Source organism: Hordeum vulgare, chromosome 5H, assembly GCF_904849725.1.
Source record: "Hordeum vulgare subsp. vulgare chromosome 5H, MorexV3_pseudomolecules_assembly, whole genome shotgun sequence".
In the NCBI taxonomy this organism is placed as follows: Eukaryota; Viridiplantae; Streptophyta; class Magnoliopsida; order Poales; family Poaceae; genus Hordeum; species Hordeum vulgare.
Window position 1 is genome coordinate 549985959 of NC_058522.1, and position 20044 is coordinate 550006002.

Genomic DNA, 20044 nt, shown 5'->3' on the forward strand with positions numbered 1-20044 from the left:
TTAGGTGTTCGGGAGATTAACGAGATGCCTCGTTTGGTGTTCGGAAATTAGTTTTTATATAATTTAAATAAAAATAATTATGCGTATATATATAAGATTAACTTATCTTACAAGCGAGCATATATATACAATTATATGCAGATCTGAATTATCGGGACTAGAGCCCGTCTATTCGATTACATGGACGAACATCAGTAATGACCCCTATTTACACTAAATCGTCCTTTGTCATCTATAGCTTCCGTTCTCAGAAATCCCGCAAGCTCCTCTGCAACAGCAATCGCGCGTTGCTCTGATAGGACCTTCGTCCTCATGGTCGTGTGCTATATAAGAAGAGAAGATGAATATGAATATCAATCATGATAACAAAGAATGACGGGTAAAAATAGAGGTGTGAATGTTCATTGCTTACGTCGAATCTGTGCTCCTTGAGCTCAGAGGTAAACGTGCGAATGGTCTCGCAAACATAGTATCCGCATAGATGTGTTCCCCGTGGCTGCTGGTCGCACTTTACGAGAATAGAATATATATAATCAAAATAATAATCTAGCATTATAAATGTATTGAAAATTAATAGAAGTATATCATACTACTACTTACCTGAGTCGCTCTAAAGGTCAGCTTCTCAGGAAATTTACCGGGAGTCACGCACTTGAACCGCTTTCAAACCCTGCCCGACAAGGATAATGATTTGCTAAATTTTTCATTAATTGGTATATCAGAAAATCATCGAAAGAGACCGATAGAGCGCAAGAATGATTAAAATTACCCTTGGAGCATGTCCTGCAGGCTTTGAAACTGTTCCAAGGGTCTCGATAATGGGTCGAAGGCATCAATTCTTCCCTTATCAATTTGAATGTCCAACAGAATTCAATGAAAGCTGCACATGTATATATATATATATATATATATATATGTGTGTGTGTGTGTGTGTGTGTGTGTGTGTGTGTGTGTGTGTGTGTGTGTGTAACTTATCAATTACACTTATAAGTGAATGTACACAATAGAGTAAAGACCCTCACTTGAAGTTGTATGGAAACAGTATGTGGTCACAGAAATTTTGATCTGTTAGAAACCTTAGAAGGTTTTCCTCCGTCTCCTTGGGATAATTAGTTAGTGTCGCTATATGTATTTTATCTGGGTCAATAAACCCAATATTTATGATGCTCTTACTTTTACAATCCAGAATCTTCATTCTGCATAATAGAGTACAAGTTATATATAGACAATGAATTGAAATAACTAAACAAGTTATATGTAGACAACGAATTGAAAAACTTACAGACAATAGCAACTCATAAGCGATTTGTCGATGGCGTCGCCATTGTACATCTGGAAGAGTTCATCAAAGTCGATATGAATTTCTTCGGGGCGGCCGTAGTACTCCCGTGGCACACTCAGCACGATCATCGTTCTCCCCTTCTTTGATTCACTTAAGTACCATGTATGCAAGTAACGCATATTTGTTGGGAGATCATCTTTGCTGACCAAAGGCTCACCCGGCCAAGATCATCAGCGGGCTCATCTGATTCCCGTTCTTCATCCTGATCTTCTTCTTCATTGTCTTCCATTGCGGTATCAGCATACTCAGGGAATATAGATCGGTAGTTGTCATCATCGTTCTCTTCTTCTTCATCGTCGTCTTCCATCATAACCCCTCTTTCTCCGTGCTTGGTCCAAACATTATAGCCCGACATAAAACCGGACCGAAGCAGGTGGCTCTGAATGACTCTTGAGGAAGTGTAATCCTTCTCATTCCGACATTCAACACATGGACAAAACATATAGCCACCACCATGCTTGTTCGCATCGGCTGCATCTCGAAAAGAATGCACGCCTTCTTTGTAAGCGGCTGTGCGTCGATCACCGTACATCCATGGATGGCTCATCTGTGTTATACGACAGAATATCAAATACAATCACGATCCTAAAAATTAGTACCGCACGGTCTAAACGAGGAAATGTAGTTGCTAACCTTTTAGAATAAGTAGAAATAAAGAGGAAGAGGTTTAAGCGTGGCTCAGACATCTCATATCGTAGTTGTGTTCGGTGAACTGAAGCGGCATCGCTCTAACACACATTTCAACAAACACCTCTAGTGCATCAAAAAAAGTGGAGAGCAAGCACCCAGCCACAATCCTCCATCCAAGAAAAATGCAAGGAAGAGGGGAGAGGGGGGATGTGCTATATATAGGCAGAGGACTTTAGTCCCGGTTTAAGACACAAACCGGGACTAAAGGTGACGCACATGCGGGCTGCCTCCCGGTTTGAGACACAAACCGGGATTAAAGGTGGCGCACATGCGGGCTGCCAACCGCGTAGTCCTTTAGTCCCGGTTTGGGACACGAACCGGGACTAAAAGTTCCTTACGGGCCGGGACTAAAGCCTCGAGGGAGGCATTGGGAATTGGGGCGACGTGGCCGGACCTTTAGTCCCAGCCCAGAGGCAAGCCGGGACTAAAGGGTCCAGGCCAAAGGCCCGTTTTCCACTAGTGGGAAACCAATCCCATAGGGAGCTTCACGTGAATGATGTAGCCCAAAAGTGAATGTACTATGTTTATCTTATTAAAAATGAACACATGCTTCATGTTCCCTAATATGTATCACACATGGTGAAAATAAAAGTCATATGGTTACTTCTTTTATTGTCATTGCAACCTTATTCACACAATTATTTAATTTAAAAGTGAAATTCAACGTATTGGTTGCAGCGTGCCGTCAAAATTCACTTGCACAACAAAGACAAAGACATCATATATAAACACAACGTATTGGTTGCAGCGTGCCGTCAAAATTCACTTACACAACAAAGACAAAGACATCATGTATAAACATATCTTATTGAGTGCAGCGGCAGACATCTTATTGAGTGCGGCCTGCCGCCACGCATGGTTGTAATAAATCTACTTATTTGTCATCTTCAATATAAATATATATTTGGGCCTCTCTTTAATTGATAACGCATAACTATTTATTACTCTATTGTTTGGACCATAGTCTACATAGTCACGACTTATTGACGGGCGCGTCGTGTCGCCGCACGGGCTATGCTAGTTAATATCTATGTATGTAATGTTCGTGTCTATATAGCAAGGGAATATATTAATTGAACTTGAATTTATATTAATGTGACGTATATTACTTGAATTTATATCATCAATACGTGGCGGCGCAACTCTCCGTGTATATTTACGTAAATAAAGGATTATTAGAAAATTCGAGCAGTGCCTATGTGGAAACAACAAATGACGGTGATCCAGTTTCGCATGCTCGTCAATCCCACACGTGAGCAAAATCAGTGTAGGGCCCGTCAGTCCCACACATGAGCTAAATCAGTGTAGGATTAACCAGCCACCCAAAATCCAACAATGTATACGGCCAAATGTCTCTTCCAGGCAACTGTATGCATCGGCGATGTGAATGCATGCGGCCTTACACGTTGATTCCACGTGTCAGCACTGACGATGCGAACGCATGCGGCTTTACATGTCGGTCCCACGCGTAAGCACCGACGATGCAAACATATATGGACATGCGGCCTTACTTGTGGATCCCACGCGTCAGCACTGGCATAGTGACGGTCAAAGGCTTTGACCAGACGACAAAGCATAATTTGTCCTCTCGTGAGGCACGGGTGAGTGGAGGAGGGGGGAAGTGAGTACTGTAGGTTGGATAGGGCAAAAATAAGATGAACTAAGGAAGAGAGGTCATGAAAATAGAAATCCCTAATATATTATATTCGATTATATATGTACATATCAATTATTTAATATTGGTAACATGCACGATGCATGTTAGAGGGGTCTTTTTCTCATGTATAGTGGCATGGTGAAATGAAATTAGCGGGGCGTGCATAGTGACATGAGAGTTGACATAGTTGTATGTTAAGATAATTGAATTTATTGAATGAACTATTTAAGTATATAGGATTACCCTGGAGTGTGTCGTTCTTGTGGTTGCTGTTTTCTTTTGGATACAACCCTTAGATGTCGGCCGCGGGCGCACAAAGCCTCATGTTATAACGAGGTCAATACTTTTATTCTTATAATACAACACATGTCTTGTGTATTCTTGAAAAAAAAAAACTTTTTGCATCCATTACCTATTTTCCACCTCCAAAAAAATTGACACATACATTCAATCTTTTTGCTGCATGAGCAGCCCACGTCCCCTTCCAAAATTGCGATGGGAGGAGCCTTTCGAAACAAAAACAACGGGTCTATAGGATTTGAAACCCACCAGTCAACTACTCCCTTCGTCCCAAAATTCTTGTCTTAGATTTATTTAGATATGAATGTATCTGGTCATGTTTTAGTATTTTGATACATCCATTTCCAGACAAACATAAGACAAAAAATTTGGGACGGAGGGAATATTTGCTAACACCTCTAGTCTATAGGACTTTAAAAAAAAAATCTCAGCACACATGGCCATACGCTTTCTTGTAATCAAGTTTGATTATCACCCCTAGTCCTTTCACTCGATGGATGTTATGCAACACTTCGTGAGCCACCCCAACATTTTATGGAGTTTTCTGTTACCGAAAAATCAATCGTTGAACAATCTTGTTATGCTTATTTTATTTTAAAGGTGGAATTGTAACTGGCCGTGTAATATTCTTTTTACTTTCAGGGTGGAATCATATTGATTATGTCAACGTTAATTGATCCCGAGGATAAAAAAGTTATTAAGTCCCTTTATATAGATCTACAAACACTTCGAGTTGTAATGGGAGAATACGATTAAATAACAAGCCAGTCAAATGTGTTTTTAGCACAGTTTAGAAGGTACAACTATTTAATGTTGCAAGGAGTTTGGATTGATGTCTCCATTTCTTCTTTTGTGTTGAATAATGCATGTCTCCACTTTGTACACCAGGGAAATCTCCCTCAGCATCAACTAGTCCATGTTAAGAGGCTATTGCAGAGTTCCTGGCAGGGGATCAACAATTTGAAAACAGACATGTTTTTGCTGCCTAAGTTATAATACATAAATTTGCTTCGAGGAGTAGGAGAGCTTTATTGTTTACAAGTACCTCCCCAACAAGAGACTAGACAGCCACGTCTATGATATGTGTTTGTTGCTACTTGTGATCATAGTACCAATGCCAATGATGGAGCTTAGTGTAAGCCAGTGGGGGCCATTGCCCCCCACCCCACCCCGGTTCTACAAAGTTGTGAAGATTTTTTTCCTGAATTTTATCCCCGAATCAATCTTCTCAAGCTCCACCATTAACCAATGCAATCTATCTATATTATGACGCGCATGCATATCTTTTCTATACATTCTACCTTTTCCCCCTTACAGATGCGGCGAAACGCACTAAGCTATAGTGTTCATGATCATATATGGTACAGCCCGAGGCTTGCAATACCTGCATGAGGATTCACATGGAGGGACCACTCCTCGAGATTTGGAAGATCAAATATCCTATTGGATGGTGATTTGAAACGTAAAATTTCGGACTTTGGGCTAACAAGTGTTTGGAGGCAATAGATCCCACGAGGTGGCGTGCAATGCTGTCAACCTGCTAGGTTCCCTGGACCTTGCAATCTCAAACTACTTACTATAAAAATAATTCCCCAATACGTTCGTTGTTTACCATAACACTGGTTACATGCCCCCCGAATATGTGATGAGTGGGCGCTCTTGCAACAAATCAGACATTTACAGCTTTTTTATTCTCCTTTTAGAGATTGCCACGAGCAAACGAAACGGTGGTGCCTATATCCTTACTCTGGTGACTTTGCACCACGCGCCTTTTGGTCTGCTTTTCATTTGAGTTGAGTTGAGATGGTAAAATTGGTGTTATTGATATTGATCGGTTACCAAATCAAATTAGGTTTGGCGGCATTGGAGAAATGGAACCATATTGGACATGGTGGATTCATTTTTGAGCAGGCACTGTTCTGTAGATAAGATAATATGATGTATCCATAATGGGATGCCATGCATTCAAGATGATCCTGCTAAGAGGCCAATTGTGTCAACCTATGGTAGAGCTACATGCAACTTGGAATGGGGGCATCCCCCCCCCCCCCCCGGGGCGGAGCCCAACAGGCTCACCCTATGGCACAGGCTACAGGGTCCAAATATATTTCTAGTACTGATTACCAAGTATAAAGCTCAAGGCATCGGGTAGGCAATCAACAATGCTACACGGTCCATGAAATCTGCCTTTAGAAAGCTCTCATGCTCAACGCTGATCCATTCAATCCGTTTCCTTGTCATTTACATACACTGCAGCCCACATCAGGAACATTTGCTGCACATGGTAGGCACTTACGCACGCACGTACGAGCAATCGATCCATTTTCTATTTAACGAACATAGCGCAATCCATCCCCTGATTAGGGTTTTCTCAAATAACTGATTAGGATTCCGTCTCCTCTCATCTGCTATTTGTTGTTCCGACTTCTGAACAGGCGAGAACAGCCAACGCGCGCAGCGGTGGCCGCCGGCGAGCAATCCACATACATCCCCTGTCTATATTGATTGATATTTGATTTGATCGGTTCCTATGCCGAGTGGCCAGGCGCCTGGCACACAGCCACGCGGCGACCCGCGGCAGCGACATCCCGCCAGGAAGTGAGGCAAGCCGGCTCCTATTACTTTTCTCCCCTCTCTTCTATATTTTTTTTCTACAGATTACAATCATGACTCCCTTGATTCTAATTCTGCTTTGTATACAGTTTTATGTATTATTTTTCCTAAAAAATTACAAGTTGTAAAGATTCTACTGACTTAAACCCTATTTAAATACATTTACATGAATGTGTTTTGGCTAAACGTGGGGCATTGGCCAATGTTTTAACATGAATAACTATATATATAGTTCATGTCAGGCTAGTTCTTTATTTTATTGTTATATTAAAAAAATATTGCAATTTGTTTTTATACATCAACGCCGGTTATGTCTGAAATACAACCTTACTCTGTACATCGGTGCTTGAAAAATATTTAGTTCATCGGTGCTTGAAAATTTTATGCTATAGTTAAATGGTGCATCAGGGTCACATTAGCTCCAGCTCCGCCCCTGCCCCTGCCCCTCCCCCCCCCCCCACACACACACACACACATGCATATGTTCATTTTCACCGCCATTCATGTCAATTTTGAACATTATGCTCAACAACACCAACACACTCCTCGGAGATATCCATCTAATCCTCTAATGGCATACTTGGCCCCCGACGCATCTGAGACAATAGCTTCGGCCACTAAAAGGTTGCTGACGCACATAACAAAGCTATAAATGTTTCTATTTGAGTTGCTTGGTCATGCATATTATTTGGAATGGGGTGCTTCACTAGGCTAGTTTAAGTGAGATAGTGCCACACGCTTTGCTGTCTCTATACGATTGGTGGCACAATGCCATGCTCATTACTCAAGGAACTAAGAGGAAATCTCTGAACTCCTTGGTTCACTTGATCATCATGGAGCATATGGCGTCGCTTCACGTCTTTACCAAATGTCATTGATCAAATAAAACATGACGCTAGGCAGTGGGAGGCAGCGAGCTTTGGTCGTTTGGTACTTCATCAGCTGCAGGTTATTGTGTTCGGCTTGTAGGGACTTTTCTTTTTGCCTTGTTAGCTGTCCTTCGGTTGGGTGTGTAATCTGTTTTTTTTTGTTTCTTTTTGAGTTGTTTTTGGGCTGCTCGTGTTGTCCATCCATCGCTCTTTAATATAACTAGTCAGCGTGCACGTGCAATGCACGTGTCATACAGAAACAATTTTCTCTCTCCCAACCTCTTTCCATTGAGGCGACAAGAGCGACGACAGTTTGCCCCATCCCCTTTTCACTTCGGCGATGCAAGAGGGAAAGGACATCGGCGCTTCAAATCTAGCATCTTGATATGGTGTTTGCAGGGTGACACATTGGTGGCAATGATGGTCTTGCATCAAAATAATCCTCGTGCTTTCTTGCCACCTTAGTTGTGCTCTGATCATAGTCGTTCAGGAGTGGGTAGCTTGGTCATCTCAGTGGTCTCCCGACCTAGCGAGTTATTTTAAGTTTGGGAAAGAATAATATGGTGTTGTCGGTGGGGCATGTGGAGCAGTATTCTTCAACCGTGTGGGATGAAGATGGCGCCAGGATGATCCCTGGGTGATGTGCCACAAAGCCTCGGTCTCATAATGTGTGGTGGTCGGTCGGTTCATCTCTCGAAGAGCAACATTGCATGCTTAAGTTGCTTTTATAGATTTGGGCGTGGAGACAGTTCTCCTCCTTCTCTAGCGGTGGTATGACGACATCAAAGGCGAATGTTGAGCAACGATTCGATAAGGCACAATTCTTCGTAACCTTATTGTTTAATGAAACATGTGGGTAATGACTAATATTAAGCAATTAAAATCATGATTCCAAACTCCAAACGTGACAATTTTCAATTTTAAAGCTAGTAGTAGCGGAAATTATCCGAACTTGCCAATCAAATAGTGTCCATTTCTCATATCAAAGATATCTCAATGAATAATCCATCTCACCCATGCACTATTACTATCAGATCATCCTGTAGAAGAGTTAGAGTGCAAACATGATAGATAAACGAAAAGAGATATTGAAAGTACTAAAATGAATATTGTTTAGTTGTATGGACCACCGTAGTGAACTAAAAATTGACCGACAATACCGAGCAATCTATTAATCATCATGAAAAGGGTTTACTCTGTCACTTCCAAGTAGCTTCCTAAAAGCACCAAGGTATTCATCTCACCAAGGTTCATGAATACCTAATTTTCTTGCCAATGTAGCTAGATCATGTGCTACTTTATTACTCTCTCCCAACGTCTTTTACAACGAAATCAGTTAACAAACTCTTTAAACAACCAATTTGGCTGCTCCTAGCGAGTGACTGGGGAATACTTCAAATCGCGCGGGCTAAGATTTGATATAGGCAAGGCATCTAAACGAACTCAAACAACACCCTCAGAGCTTGACTAAGGCTATGTCCTTAACGCAGGACCCTTAAAATGGTGACACAAAGCAATGCAAGCAGGATCAGTGAACTACACGAAACGTATTAAAGAAAAAAGGACTTGATGAAACCTATCTTGATTCCCCGTGAATCTCGCCGGGTTCACAAGCGGGGAAGAAAATGAATAAATGATACTACAAGAGAAAGAGACTTTTTCTCTGAAGGAAAAAAATGACAATGCGAGGAAAAGTGGATAGCAGCTGGCAGCTTCGTGTGTTTCTCCCCAAGATTTTTTCAGATTTTAGCCTCGTCAAACTGGACGAATTCTCGGTCAAATAGGTTACCATCATGCCAGTTCTCCACAGTTAACACGTCCGGACAAAGTTGCAACAAATGTAACACCTAAAGAACCAATCAATTCCTTACGAAAATGTATATACAAGAATTTACAGCACAACTGAAGACCATGCCTCAAGTTTCGGCACATGCATCATCTCAAAACACAACAACTATACACGCCTCCCATTACCGAAATGAAAAAGGAAATAGCTACACAAAATTACAGAAGCTGCTAGTAGATTTGAAACAAGATGAGGCACATACAAAAACAGCGTGCGATGGCTACTTTTACTTGAAGAGAAAAAGAAGCAACCTCAAGACGGCAACTATCTACACTTCGAGGCGTGTGATTTCGAAGGACGTGGATGGACCCGACGCCGTGTGATTTCGAAGGAGGCGGATGGACCCGACGCCGACGATCCGAACGACCCTTCCCGCTCCACCGAGTAGGCCACCAACAGCTTCACCACATGCCGGTACCGCCTCCGGTACGTCGGGAACTTGGACATGCTCCTCACTATCCCCACCATCGTGCAAGCAACAACATCATCATCAAGAAGAAAAACAGCAACAATCTGACAGACATTACCAATAGAAACAACCACTGACATCTCAAACGAAACACTAAAACACAAATAAGCAGTTGCAGGAGACAGCACAGCTTTTACTGATCGCCTAGATCTGCGCCATCCTCACGGGATCACGGGGTGTCTCGGCGCCGTTATCCCACACGTCTGCACCAGCAGTAGCAGAACTACTGCCGACGAAAAGAGTCGACCTCTCCAGGAACCTCACTTCCTGCTCAGTCATCTTCAGCACCTGCATCTGATCCTTGAGCACCAGCACGGGGTGGAAGAACCAGTCCAACAGCAGGTCCTGCGGCCGGTTCTGCTGATCGACCTCCACGCCGTTGCCGAGAAGTAGCCCCGTGGAACCAGCCTTGACCGAGTGGAGGACGGTGCACAGCATATCATAAGAAGGCAGTCCCAGGTTTATCGTCTCATTGCCACTGTCTTTTGTTCTTAGCCACTCGGTCAGGTCAACACTGGTTATGACATTCAAATTCAGTAGGTCCCTGCCCCTTTGCTCACATGACTTCATAACGTTTTCCCATATCTGCAGATCAGAGAGAATGATTAGAAATTCAGGCAGGACTTGACATTCAAGATGAAACACCATGTACACTGCGGTGCTGAAAAATATTTCAATCCACTGCCTTGCACGTACACCAAAGTTAAACCTAGTACATCTAATTATATGTTTCTGCTTCACATATACATCTCATGACATTCAAGTACACTATTTGTTCAGGCTCGTCTATGATCTATCCATTATATATTTGACAGCAAAGTTAAAAGAAGCTTCCACTTTGCTCTGAGAGGATAGAGATTCCAACATTGATCAGAGAGGAAGATGAAGGAACGATACTACTTATTTGGGTTTGGTACAGATTATATGGACATATATTAGGGAGCATACAGTTGTCCAACACCTTTTCTAGGCAGAAGGTGCTGCCAACTTCTCATATCTTTGAATTAAAGTCTGTATCCTAATTGTGGCCACTGGCCAAGTCAGTAGCTACCATACAATCTTGTAAGTTTAGAAGGCCAGCATTCCTTCTTTTATGTGCTTCTTTTGATCGGCACATCACGACATTACCTCATTTAAATCGAGCCCCCCAAACCTAAGGAACAATAGATTCAGTAGCTATACTGTTCAACTATTCCTTCTGCTGTTATTTCATCCTTGCATATACAACACTTCCTCAGTTAGAGAGCTAGCTCGCCTAATCTAAGAGACCATGGACCCCAACAACTAACACAATTTCATTTCTGATGGTACCATCTCATTTATGGCATTACTGCCTCACTTGGGGCTAGCTCACACCTAATCTACAGATCATGGATGCCAGAATAAAAATGTATAGATATGCACCAAAGAGGAAGCATGGATCGCAAAGCGTATCCATTGCCTTTTCTTCCCAGACATGTGAAGAACATTGATGGTACTGAAACAATGAATGCACTTGTTACCAAGTCTGAGTATTTTCCACAAATTTTCCTCAAAGAGGGAGCTCGAGCTGCATACATCTAGTGACGTTTCTTGGTATGAGACGGGGGTTTGGTAAGAAGTAAACATAGGTGACAAACGGACCTGGACCATTTTGACCTCTTGTATGGCCTCCCTGACGGATCTCGTCGGAACCAACATTGCTGGTGCTTCACTGGATGAACCAGGGTGCTCACCTCCCCTAACAGAAACATTTGGCCGGACCGAGAACTCGACGGAATTGGACGATTTCCTCTTCCGATAGGATGGCCTGGTGGAAAACACTTGCACCGTGAGGGATGAATAAAGCAGCACATAACAAAGTACAATAAGCTACTACAGTACAACCCAAAGTTTTCGAAAATAGCAGAGGAGAACACTTTACTTTGGAAGAACAGTGCCTTCGCGAAGGTAAAGCCAGTCGTTGGTGTACTCGTCAAACTCGGCGACCATGGTCACCACGTACGAAGCCCCCCCTCCGGAACGACTTCTCCTGCGACGTCAAACAATCTTGAGCACATCAGGCAATCTCATAGTGATGGATTTTAAAGACATCTAATTATGAATCATATGACATACAGTTGTTGGAGCATAAAAAAATCATTAGGAAATCGCAATGTACATCAATATATTTAAGATTAAGAAGAAGAAAACATGCAAGGAACAATACATGAATCCAGAGTACAAAAGAAAAAACAGTCTTCTTAACACACCCTAAAGATAATGAGTGTCTAATGTCTAACCTTATGGAAGCTGATGTTGTCATCCATTGGTAATACCCCATGCAGCCCTTGTATTACACAGCTAATGGTTGGCGATGTGGCATGCAATTAGGAGAATTGGTACCATGTTCAGCTCAAGGCTCTTGTTGTGAGCAGCCTCTCCCAATTAAATTACGCTGGCAAAATAATCCAAACGGGGGTAAGAAATTCAATCAACGATTTCGACATGGAAGGCAAAAAAAAGCAACCACAAATCAAACAAATTCCTCGATCCATCCATTCAATCTCCCTCTCGTCGGAAATAAATAAAAAGTAGAAGTAGAATAAAACAAGATAGCATCTCTCTTTCTTTCATGGCAATGGCAGGAGGCATCCGGGATGAGCGCAGCAGCAACCGGCCTGACTTGAAATCGTTGCCTTATTCTAAAGGAAAATCTGCAGTGCTCCTAACTTGAAAGTAAAAAATAAAGAGAGAGGCTCGGCTCCTGTTGTGTTGTGAGCAGCCTCTCCCAATCACGCTGGAAAAAATAATCGAAAAGGGGACAAGAGATTAAGGCAACGATTTCAACATGAATGACAAAACCGCGTCAGAAATCAAACGAATTTAACTCGCAAACTCTTAAATCCAGCCGGCCTAGACGACGGTGTAGAGGATGATCTCCGTGGCGTCGACGGCGGCGCGCTGCTACCTCTTCATCATGGCCACGGCGCCGGCGGCCGCGCCTCTCGCGGGCACCATCCCGCCGCCGTCGCCGACACCGGGGGCGGCCGAGGAGGCGGGAGGGTGGTAGTAGAGCCGGCCGTCTGCGGGCAGTGGGAGTGGAACCGCGTCACAATGCGCACCCCCATGTCCAGCAGCTCCACGTACTTCCCCATGGATCTCGCTTGAATCTGGCCTCCTTCCTCTCTCTCTCTGCTCGACGAAGATTGATGGCCGGGACGGACGGACGGAGAGGACGGAGAGGGCGGTCGGGAACTGGGAAGGACGGCGGTGCTAGGCGGTGGTCTCGTGGAATGGGGAGGCCCAGGAACTGGGGGCGGCCATGCGTGGGGTGGAGGAGAGCAGGGGCGCGAGAGTCGTCGTTGGCACGCGCGCCCTGCGCCCACGGCGGCGGGGAGAGAGACGGGCGCAGGGAGAGCGCGAGCCCGACCGCCGCCGTTTGGTTGACTGGGTTTGATGGGGCGGGCGAGCGAGCGATGCGGGCGGGGGCGGGCAGCCTGGGCGAGGCGGGCGAGTGGGGCGATTGACCGGGAGACGACGTGGGGTGGGCAATTAGCGTTAACGAAAACTGTCTACTTTCGTTAACGACATTTTTAGGCCCTTGATGGTGTAATCAGACGGTCCAGATGTGTAGTTGGATCTGCCCTCTCGTGTTTTTAATAGTACAGAAGATACACGCAGCTCTCCTACATGGTCAAAAAACAGATATAGGCTTCATTCTTATCTAATGTGCAGATAACGAATGTCCCACTAAAAATGTTAATCTAAGCAACACTGAGTTGTAACTTCACTAATTTGTACGTGACAATATTTACTTGAGGTTTTCTTGGATACCGCACCTCCCTAAAAACCTTAGAAGGGCATTTTCATCCGAAAATGTCGTTTGGAGGCCGAGCACCATGCAGGCTGTAATCTGGCGCGTTAATCTTCGTAGGGATCAGCTGACATACTGTATTATTTTACGTATTTTAATCTGACACCTTTTTGCTACCCACAGTATTCTCAATTTATGCACAGTGTTTGCCCATGTTAATGATGCTGCCCTGCCAAGCTCTTCACGAACATGGGCGGGAGTACATGTGAGACGCTAAAACATCAGCAACAACGAAAAAAACACCATCTCGTGATGTGCTATTTAAACTTGCCAGCCTCTTTTTAAACATTGGGATTTGTGCTCAAAATTACTTGAGTCGAGCAATTAAGCTATCCATTACTGCTGGACGAATCGTAGGGATATATGCCTAGAATTATTTGAGTGGAACATGTGATTTTTCCATACGAACCTATTGTTCTCAAACCTGTCATGCTATTAGTTTAACACTTGCTAAAAAATATTCTCACTGTCCAAAAAAAAAGTCCATGCGTTGTCGTCGGCGTTGTTGCCGGTCTGCCTCGTCTCTCTCTAGTGACCCTAGGGTCATGGAGACGTGGTGGATCCTAGCATTTGTCGAAGGGAGGTTTTGTTTTTAGATTTTTCTTTTGATTTTGTTAGGATTTGTGTACTGCTCATGAAGTTGAAATGACGACGACTTTCTGAAAATGGTATAAGCCTTTTTCTCGGCTAGACCCCTTTTCAGTGGTTTGTCTAGCATCATCGGAGGGCTTGTGTCTCCGGCGGATCTCGCATAATTCGATCAATGGTTGTCTTTGGTGGATCTATTCGTATCCATTTTTCGTTCGTCGATGTTCGCGTGTCTTCAATTTCGTGCTTTCGATCTACGTGTTTCTTCATCGGTGATGGTTGTTATTCTAGGTGTCTTAGCACATTGACTTTTCAATTGTCTACTACAATAATTTTCGTCCAGCTCCGGCGAGAGGGGGGGGGGGGGGGGGGTGATGATGACGGTGAGCCATTGACTCGATTTAGTGCTTGTAGTCATTACTAGCAGGTGGTCTATGAATCTAGATGCAATTTTTATTAGTTCTAATATTCGTTGTATTGAGCTATGACTCCCCCCTCCCCCTCCCCCTCCCACTCCCCCCAGCTTCCGCTCTACTCGCCTATGTACCGCTACCGGCGGCGGGCCGACTTTTCCCCGCACGAGTGTTTGGGGGGGCGTGGGGGCTCTTTGACTGCGGCGGTGTTGCTCAGCATGTGTTGCAACCACAAAAAAAAAGTTTCCTCGTATTGTACTGTAAGGCATTACAACAAATGTCCGTTTCTTTGTTAAATTTCTCATTTTGTTTTCTGTTATTTCTTTTTTTAATATATGCTAAAATGTTCATGGTGCAGAAAATGTATGACTCACATTTTAAAAAAGTTTGTCACGTTGTTTTGCAAAGTGTCCACTTTTGTTGTAAAAAAATGTCCATCACATTTTTAAAAACTGTTCAACTTGTATTTTGAAAATGATTCATCGTGTATTGAAAAAAATGTTCAACGCGTTAAAGAAAAGTTGGTCATATATTTTAAAGTTATGCATCGCGTACTTTTACAAAGTGTTCAGCGTGTATTTAAAAAAATTCATTGTGTAGTTTCAAATCTGTTCATCGCATTCTTAATAAATAGGTAACTATGTATTGAGAATAATGTACAACGTGGATCAAGAAATTTTTTAGCATATATTTTAGAAGTGATCATCGTATATTTTAGTAATATGTGACCAATTTCAAAATTTGAAGAAAAACTTCATATATACTTGACACTTTTATCCTTGCAACTAGTGAAATATGTTTTCTTCAAAAGGTATATATGTCTAGTGGGTTCAAAGAAGAACTCGAGATCGTCCATAACGAATGGACGCTTCGGCAACCTGCACACGGGAAGGGGGTGAATGGCCTAACCAGAGAAAAAGAAGCAACGCTTTGTGGAGTTATCTCGCTGCAGCGATAGATGTGCCCATCAAACCGAAATTAAAGAACACCAGCCCAACCTACCCGGCCAGCTGCATATGATTTTTTCAAACAGCACACCAGACACATTACGTGCTTAAGCCCAAGGCCCATGTGATGGCATGCCTGTTCATCGCAGCATGTATTTCCGTTTATCAGACAGTGTATAAAAGCAAGGAAATAGACTAGCACATATCTCATTGCTATGTTGCACGGGGCAGGATTCCGGCCTCCAGGTAGCTCTACCACCAAAACGCCATTCTCATTTTCATCCATCAATATCAATTAAGAGATTAAACTTCTCCAAACCAAATCCTAGAATTAAAATTAAATCTATACTACTCCCGCAAAAAGATACATTGTTCGGTTCTTGTTGTGTCGATGAGTCCCCTTGGCAAGACGATCGGTCACGGAGGCCTGCGTTGCGTGTATCGTTGAGTGGTCCTTCATTGGTGACATGTGCATCTGGAGGAGTGAGAGCATGGACATGTGGGATCTTGAGCAGTGAGGAGAGTTTGGACGTGGGCGGGGATAAGCTGGTCGTAATGGGAGTATCATAAGTAGTATCATGCATGTCAATTAGGCATATTTGATGAAGTGTCATGAAATTAAATAAAGAAAGAGAGGGTTGAGTATCATATTATGATAGCGTATCATATTAAATGTTGTGCTACTCCCTCCGTTCCTAAATATAAGACCTTTTAGAGATTGAACTATGAACTACATACGGATGTACATAGACGTATTTTAGAGTATAGATTCATTCATTTTGCTCCGAACGTAGTCTCCTAGTAGAATCTTTAAAAGGTCTTATATTTTGGAACGGAGGGAGTACTATGTGTCGTGCATGGCAATAAATAAATTCTTTTATGATACTAACACATGATACTACGCATTACGAATGTAGTATCACACACTAGTATCATATGCATGATACTAGTATATGATATTCACCATTACAACCAACTTAAGGGAAGAAAATTCCATGTGAGGGGCCTCATAGTCCGCCTCCTCGGGCCCCTTCCCGGATTTGGCCACGTCATACTTTACACACATCTCAAGCGAGCTTAAATTCCCAATCAATTTGATATGTATTTGGAAGGGGTATGGTAGTATGGTTACGAAACGTTATCAATCACGTCGATACTTTCCATCTAACATGACAAAAGCTATCGATCTTTTCCATCTAGAACAGAACATAGCGATTGTATCACACGTTGTTGTATCGTCATCTCTCCGCCGCGCCGGACATGGAGGCACCGTCTTGACCTCTCCCTACGCCGGTGATGACGACCTTTCCCTCCGCTCATGACGACGACTTGCTTTCCATACCTCACGGAAGTGACGGTGTCGAGCACATGCACATGCCTGTAAACGCGCACCACATTTTCATTTTGTCATGCCGGCCACAGACACACCGCATGTCAAGCACTAGCGATCAATGGCCTTGATGGTTTTGTGGTTCATCTGAAAGGAGCGAGGTGATCACATTTTCAGGAATGTCGAGTGACAGTTCGAGCAAGTGTTCACCCTTCTGGTCGATGAATCTAAGCAGTGGGTGCTGACAGGGGGACGACATTTGATCTGTGAGGAGTAGCACCATTTTACGCACAACCACATCTTGTTTTTTTCTTTTTCGTTTCTCTTTCTTTGATGTCTTTGTACAGTTGGTTGACAGCCGTCCTTTATGCTTCAAAAAAGAAAGAAACATTTGCTTTTGTCATGCTGGGTGTTATGATTTTTTCACGACAGATATCCTTGTAGGAGAACTTAGTTGTGAGGCCATTGTAGCTATGTGGTAGCTTGAATGGGGTTGATCCAGAACGAGATACGAGGGTTTACCCAGGTTCGACCCCTCCGATGGAGGTAAAAGCCCACGTAACGGTTTTTGTGTTTATTGATGATGATGATGATCTCGATTACAAGGGTGCTATTTTACTACCTCTAGTCTTGAGAGCTTCTTTTTTGAACTTTTCTAAAACTTGTGTGTGTGTCCTGATTTTTTCCTCTTGGGGTGTCTTGCCTCTTCTTATATAAGTTGAAGAGGCCGGCTTATATATAGAGTCCTAGTAGGACTATAATTAGTATCTTTTCTATTACAAGACATATATTAGTCCGGGTCTTGCTTCCCTTAATCGGAGTCCTACTCTAAATCTTATAGGTCGTCTTTGTCTTCCTAGTTAAGAATCCCTCTTGAGTATTCTTCATGAGATGTCACTTCGGGTTCCCTCTTGAGCTGGCCTTTGACCAGGTCTCATTCTGGGCCTTTGGGCCATTAGTCACCAAATAATTGAAAATTGTTTTGGGGAAAGTCTAAGTAAAAGTTGCACATACTAAATTATCATATATTCTACTATGATTCCTTGCACTCAAAGTATATTTTTAGAACAAATAGCATTTGTTAAACACAAAGAGAAATAGAGACTTAATGTTTCGCTTCCCAACTTACTTATCATAGAGATAATTGTCAACAATAATAATTCATGATCAAATATATTTGAGTGCATATATGTGCCTGGATCTTTTCCCAACAAACAATGCTTGCCAAGTGGAGAATAACTGAGGTTGAAATAAGGAGCTGACTCAAGATAAAAAGTAAACGAATATTCCATTGATAGAGGGAAGCAAGGATTTGCTCATGTGTGAGAGCTCATTGTTTAAAACAGAGAAAATTTCATTTGAGAGGTGTACTTTTTCTGTCAACAGTTTAATCACAAAGTTTTCAATATCTTCCATGTCAAACGCGTTAATGGGGGTTCCCAAATAGAAATGAATTTTTTACTCCCTATCCACCATAAAAAATGCTTCCATGGTTAGCCGAATGCACGGGTGCCCTCCAATCAATCAATTTTCTAGGGGGGGGGGGCGTGTTATTAATTTTTTTATATTAAGCAGGACTGGAAATCCTTTTTAGCAGCCTTCCTCGGAGTTGACAAGTGAAAAACTATCGTCGACGAGTAAAGCATACTTGGCATGGAAGATATTGGCTACCTCATCGCTCCATGAACGATACGAGCACACAAAACAGAAGTTGATTTGAAGTTTTTGGAGATGGCACGTGAAAATTTACTTGAAATGTGAGTGAAATAACGTGTGTGTGTGTGTGTGTGTGTGTGTGATGGACTCTCGTGACAAGAAACTAGGTTTAAGGGCTTTTGGATGCATAAATAGTATATATACTTGATACGAAATTTTGGCTAGTAAAAGGTTATGAGCAAACTTCACATGTTGTAGGATCCATAACAATATAACTTCTATGCAAATATATCCAAACATAACTCATTACGTTGTCTTCCTTCTCCAACTTCAATTGATTTGTTCAAGTTTGAATATAATTAATGAGTATTCATAATCATAAAAGATATCAAAGATAATATATTTGTATCTGAAATTTGTCTTACATATATTAATCTTTTATTGATTGCTTGTATGACCAATATTATGATTATTAAATTTTAATATATTTTACTTTCTAAACTCAATGTGAAACTATTGCTATGCATATGAAATATGTTTAATTTTAGATTATAATATTCAATTCATTCAACAATTTGTTCTTAGGATATAAGTGTAACACACGAGTTAATGACAAACTACTTCAATTTACTCTGTACGTTGGGTAATGCTTTTGCCTGCACGGACACAGACGGACGACTAAATGGGTCGCTGCATTGGAGCCCCTTTTACCTTCTCTGTTAGGGCCCAAACCTAGGGGGGAAATGCATGTGTGTACCCATTTGTACATCTAGTAGACAAGACGCTCCTTCATACATGCCCCCATACTGTGGTCAATATTTTATTCACGACACACATCGACGTCACCGTCTACAAAACGGTCCCTCGATCAAGCCACCGTTGGGTGCCATCCACTACCACCACTCGCAGTCCAGACCACGAGACGAAGCAACGGCCAGAGACCCGTAGAAGTGATGCGAGGAGGATGAAGGCAAGGAACCCTTGGCCAGCGGCGCTAGGGTTCCAGTGAGTGATCCACGCGGGGTGCGTCGCGGGAACAAAAGAGGAAAAACATATGTACACTTCTACATCAAGATAATTTTGGTTTCTTGTTTATCTTTCCTCCTGGAATGGAAAAAGGAAATGAAGGGAAAAGAGAATACCGTACATGTGTATACCTTTGTCCGTGGCCACATCGATCCAGGAGCTAGCTAGCTCGTCCGTGGCTAGATCGATCCAGGAGATTGCTAGCTAGCTAGCCCGTCCGTAATCTAGGAGTTTGCTAGCTAGCTAGCTCGTCCGTGGCCGGATCGATCCAGGAGCTCCTCCTTCGTCATCGTAGTGAGCTCCTCTATAGCTGCTCGATTTTATGTCGAGTTTTCAACAAAATTCCAGCGAGTTCCATGGCAAAAGGTCATCGGAGCCCGTATGCGCACGGTGGAATTTTCTTGTCGCATAGTGTTGGTCGGTTTACAGGGTTCTCTCAGTTTTGCCTTTAAATCTGTAAATA

The 20044-nt window shown here is 42.7% G+C and overlaps 1 pseudogene; it reads right to left on the reverse strand.

Moving 5' to 3' along the window:
- Positions 1–12660: 12660 nt before the first annotated feature.
- On the reverse strand, positions 12661–12976 carry LOC123395780 (annotated as a pseudogene).
- Between the last annotated feature and the right edge of the window lie 7068 nt (positions 12977–20044).